The following is a 6,000-nucleotide window of genomic DNA, read 5'->3' as shown; positions in this document are numbered from 1 at the left end:
AAAAATAGCCAGGCACAGTTGTGTGCCCCTGTAGACCCAGCTACTCAGCAGACTGAACTGGGAGGATCACTTGAGCCTGAGAGGTTGGGGCCACAGTGAGCCAAGATCACGCCACTGTACTTCAGCCTCAATGACAGAGTGAGACCCTGTCTCAAAAATTAACTTAAATTAAATTAAAATTAAATAAAATGAGGGTAATGCTAGTTTTTCCATTAGCCAAATGTTCATTGAACAACTACTGTGTTCCAGGAATGATTTTAGGAACTACAGACAGAACAATGAAAATAGAATCTCTGAAGGCTCCTCCGTCCTGAGTCTTACATTTTGTAATTACCAACCCTTAACGGATTTAATAGAAAATATGTATGAAAACTTGTTATAAACTATAACATGTATCTGTAATGTATTTTATGCCATTAATAAATCAGAAAACACTTGATTTTAGTTTTGTCTTACCCATTCCAGAAATAATCAACTTGCCATCTTACTAGGCCTAGCTTTCTAAAGTTGGTGAAAAGAGGCAAAGAAAATAGAAAATATTTGCAAGAGAGAGAGAGAGATCATGTAGTAGTGTCTTCATTTATAAATTGATAGAAATTTAATCTACGAATACTGAATTGTTGGATTTTTCTAGAAGGTATGTTTTTAATCTATGTATTTATAGTTTTCAACAACATTAGTTTTAAAGGAAACAATTCAAAACACTAAATTTCTGTTGTCACTAAATGCAATTCAAGATATTTTTACATATTAGACTGAAAGGTATTCTTGATACATTTTTCCTGTTTTTTGAGAATATATATAGCTTTAAGGTGAAGAATAGTTTTGATTTTCAGACAAATTTAATGGTGCATTTTATAAATAAATAGGAAGACATGGACTTTCATAAACTTAATTCTTTCCTGACTTCATCTTACATATACCCCCGAAAAACCCAAGATGATGAACAATTTTATTCTAATTTTGAATATAAGAAATTTTTGTATATGAGAAAACAATACATTCCATACATTTAAACAATTAAGTAGATAAGTAACATTTTAAATCCTGTGGGGAAAATCCTTCCCTTTATTGAATGGCAGAGAACAGTCACATATTTTATGAGTGACATCAAGTAATCAAAAACTGGCCCCCCCACTGCTGTCTGCTCTCAGTGAATGGCAGCTGCTCCTGTTCCTTCCTGCAGGCAGCTTCTGTCGTTTCCCAAACTTGCTCTCTCAGGTCACACTCTTGGGCCTCTAAGGGCCCTGAGCCCTGACGTGGTGCTGCCCCTGAGTCAGCCTGACTCACCAGAGGGTGCCCTTGATTAGAATTGGGAGACAAATGAGACTGTCACATGATCACAACCTCATTGTTTGTATCCCCGTAAAAAGAAAAAGAGAGTTTTAAGGGCTAATAAAATTTTCCATTATAATGTCATCCTTAATAGCAATGCTATTTTGCTGAAGAGAGATAAGCAAATGGAATAGAAAATGATGTAAAGCTAAAAAGCGGGTGCTGTATTGGGGCACTCGGAAATACTACTGGGAAATATTTACCAACTTTCAACAATTTCTTGAAAGGGCTACTCCAAAGGGATGAAAGCTTGTAGAGTTTCTCACATAACTCTTTCTGCCGCAATCAATGTCCAATATGAGCTATATAAGAGATAAAACTCAAACAACAGCAGCAAAAATTAATGAAAGGACGATCTCAGCATATGTTCTATGTGAAAAACCCACATTGCCCTTTTAATCAATAAGTCAGTAGAAATACACTCAAGGCATTCTTAAATTACCACCGCTGGTTTTAATTTGAAGAATGGAAAATTAGCCACCAGGATTATCATTTTTTTAAGTGACAACCATCACTAGGTCATATTTATTTAAGAGTATTTTACTTGTATAAAAATGAGTCTTAGTACTGTAATAATAAAACAACAGTATTTTTTCATTTATGAAGCATGTAAACGTCCTATGTACTTTTACTCATATGATGTATTACACTACATTCTGATGTAATATAACATAACATACTATGAAACTAGCAGTCTAATAATTAATACTTTAAACACAGCCATTTGTAATGTGGAATGTTCTGAAATATTCTTATAAATTCAAAGTGGCTCATTTGCTAATCAAATGTCTCCAATATGATCATTCCCAGAAAACGATAATGAAGACACTAGTAAACTCTGAAAACCTATAGGAGAGATTCATTGACTTTTCTTCTGAAGGACTCCAAATTATTACTATTTAACTCTCAAAAGTAATTACCAAAACACTGTGCCTCTTAAGTATTTTTACTTGTGGTATGTCTGTGAGGGTGGCTTCTGGTCTCAGGATTATGGAGTCCATTTGCACTATCAATGAGGTAGACATAGCAACGAATATTCTTTAGAACAAATGGGGTATTTGTCCTGTAATCAGCTTATAGATGACAAGTTCAAATAAAAAGCTAATCTGCTGACAGCTGAGCATCACCTCTATCTCAGTAATTTTTGACATTAATTAAATTACATGTTTAGCATGACTATCTCAAATAGTTTCTTTCTTTTCAAGCAACTTAATTAATACCATCCTACTCCTTAGCTATATTGGTTGTTTGGGATCTAGCATTTCAGTGCATCGCATTCATCTTCATAGTTATTTTAAAGGAATGTGAAAGGTAAGAAAGCATTTGTGTGTAATTTTGAACTTTCAACATACAGGATAAGAATCTAGACTGTGGTGTGGCATCTGCCGTGGGGTGTGAAAAGGTCCTGTCAACGACACAGATGTTTGAAAGCCTCACTCCTATAAAATATTTCACAAGGAAGAACATTTATCTTGGCTGGGTGTTGCAGCTCATGCCTGTAAACCCAGCATTTTGGGAGGCCAAGGCTGGAGGATCACTTGACTCCAGGAGTTCAGGACTAGCCTGAGCAACATAGTGAGACTGTTTCTAATGAAAAATGAAACAAAACAGAAAACAAGGAACATATATGTCCAACTTACATTTTGGACTGATTAAAAAAGCAGGTATTTGAGGCCGGGTGTGGTGGCTCACGCCTGTAATCCCAACACTTTGAGAGGCCGAGGCGGGCAGATCACGAGGTCAGGGGATCGAGACCATCCTAGCCAACAAGGTGAAACCCCATCTCCACTAAAAATACAAAAATTAGCCAGGCATGGTGGTGCGTGCCTGTAATCCCAGCTACTCGGGAGGCTGAGGCAGGAGAATCATTTGAACCCAGGAGGCGGAGGTTGCAGTAAGTTGAGATCGTGCCACTGCACTCCAGCCTGGGTGACAGAGTGAAACTCTGTCTCAAAAAAAGAAAAGAAAAGAAAAGAAAAAAAGCAGGCATTTGAAAATCATTTAAAAAGAAAACATTTAAAAGGAAGCCAGAAAGCAATTAGAATACATGGATATATACCAATCTTTGATCCTCTCATATAATACAATCCTTAACTATTTTTAGGTGTGCACAGGTAAGTTTTGCCTTTCCAGGTTATGATATCTAGTAGGAGATGTGGGCTGTCTCTTTCTTGAAGAGCCAAATGCAGAATATATGTATGGTGGTATAAAACCAAAGGCAATTTGCCCCTTACGAAATAAGCAAATATACTTATCAAAACTGACCATCAAAAACATTGTTTGCCTGAGCTAGTGTTTTCATATTTTCACCTCTAAATAATAAAGAATAAAGTTACATTTCTGAAAAACAAAAGATAATGAAAGAACTTTAGTGATTTTACTTAAAAAAATGAATTTTTGCTCCAAATTTTGTGTCCAGGTATTTGTTGGCTGCTCTAAAGGATGTGTCAAAGACTAAGCATGTCTTTCTTTGCAAATGCCAAAGAGCTGATTTTTCAATTTGAGGGTTTCTTTCAGATTGTGTTCGTGTGTTATGTAGCTTCTTAGAGTTGAAGAAGAAGAAAAAAAAAAATCATAGAATCACAGAAAATCAGAGAGGTGGAAAAGATTCTGTGTCTTTTTTTCCAGTTAAAAAAACTGGTCTCACATTGTTTGAATAACTCACCTGTAAGTCACCTAGAAAATTAGCAGCAGAGTCATTAAAACATTGCAATCCTGGACATCCTGAGTGACTGACTTGTATGTTTTCCATATGTCACTCTCTTATTAGAAAAGTTGCTTTAAAATAAAGTATTATTTTTGTGTCGATTAAATTAATACAAACATATCGTTTAAAATTCAAGTAGAGGCAGGTAATCATTCCGCTTGCCTCAGTTGTCCTCACACCCAGCTCTGCTTTGCAGTCTCCATATATAACCATTTGTGAGTTTCATTTTGCTGTTGTTTACACACTTTCCTTGTCCCTCTAAATAGAACACTCATCCTGCCATTTTTGTACTTACCGGCTTTAAACATTGTCTTTTACCTCAGGCTATGATGGATAAGACTTTAATGTATTTATACCACTCCCCACTTGCCTTCTCCTTAATTTTGCAAAATGCTTACTACATTATTCTGTTTCTCTACTTGCAATTTCAAATAGTATTTTTAGCCTCTATTTCTTACCCCATAGCAGTAGCTCTTGATTCTACATTTTTAAAACAATGATATTAACCTTCCCACATTTTTCTATACCCCTACTCCCAATTCCATTCCAAACATCTCTCACAATCTATCTTTACTTTTACAATGTCTAGGTAGATTTCATTTAGATTCTGTTTTTAACCCATAAGAAAGTCTTTTGTTATTTGTCTGTGGATGGATCCTAATGAAAATCATTAATTACCATTTGTAACATTATAACTATGTAAATATTGTTTATTGTTAAGTCAAGGATTTTGCAGCAATTATGTTTCCTTCACTACAGTTTAAATGACACAACACTCTGTGTGAATTTTTCTGGAATCAAGTTGTAATGAATCCACCTTTTTTCTTTTCTTTTCTTTTCTTTTTTTTAAGATAGGGTTACCCTCTGTCACCCAGCCTGGAGTGCAGTGGAACAATCATGGCTCACTATAACCTTGAACTCCTGGGCTAAAGAGATCCTTTTATCACAGCCTGCCAGGTAGCTGGGACTACAGGTGTTACATTCAACTCATTATTTATTTATTTATTTATTTATTTATTTATTTATTTATTTTTAATTTTTTGTAGACACAGTATCTCACTATGTTACCCACACTGGTCTCAAACTCCTGAGTTCAAGTGATCCTGCTACCTTGGCCTCCTAAAGTGCTGGCATTACAGGTGTGAGCCACCGTGCCCAGCCCTGAATCCTCCTTTTCTTACACTTTTGAAATGGCTTCACTTAATCTTTTATTTACTAATTCAGTGAATAGTTCATGAGCCTCTGTTACAGGTGCTAGGGGCTCAACAATTAATAAAACAAAAGTCTCTGCTTTCATGATGTTTATACTGTAGTTGGGGTATGGAAGATAAAAAACAAGTATATCATAAGTATATCAGTATTAAGTGGTGATAAGTGTTGTGAAGAAAAAGAAAACAAGGATAACAGAATAAGAACTGCTATTAAAGAAGGAGGTCAGGTAAGGCTTTCATGATAAAGTAATATTTGAAGCTAGACCTGTTGGAAATGAAGGAAAATGTCATGTGGGTATTGATGGGAAGAGGAAAGGAAATAGCAAGTCCAATGACCCTGAGATAACCATGTGATTTGTGTGCTCAAGAAACAGCAAGAAAGCCAGTTTGGCTGGAGCAGAATGAAGAGCGTGATAGTTGTAGGAACTGATGTCAGATATGTATCAAGAGGCTAGATCAAGTATCATCTGTGGACTTTGGGTTTCACTCTAAGTGAGATAAGAAGCCATGGGAAAATTCTGAACAAATCAGTAACATAATCTGATTTATGTTCGGACAATGTTGCAGAGATTCAGGTGAGAGACTACAATGACTTTGATCAAGATAGATGCTGCATCTGTTATGGAAGGACCTATAAGATTTTCTGATGTATTAGAAGTGGCGTGGAGGAAAAAACAGAGAAGTTGAGCATTATTACAAAATATATGTGATTTTGGTAGAATACATAGGCGTGGGAAAGACTAGATA

This window comes from Mandrillus leucophaeus, unplaced genomic scaffold, assembly GCF_000951045.1.
Source record: "Mandrillus leucophaeus isolate KB7577 unplaced genomic scaffold, Mleu.le_1.0 Scaffold397, whole genome shotgun sequence".
Classification (NCBI taxonomy): domain Eukaryota; kingdom Metazoa; phylum Chordata; class Mammalia; order Primates; family Cercopithecidae; genus Mandrillus; species Mandrillus leucophaeus.
Note: the sequence above shows the minus strand (reverse complement) of the source record.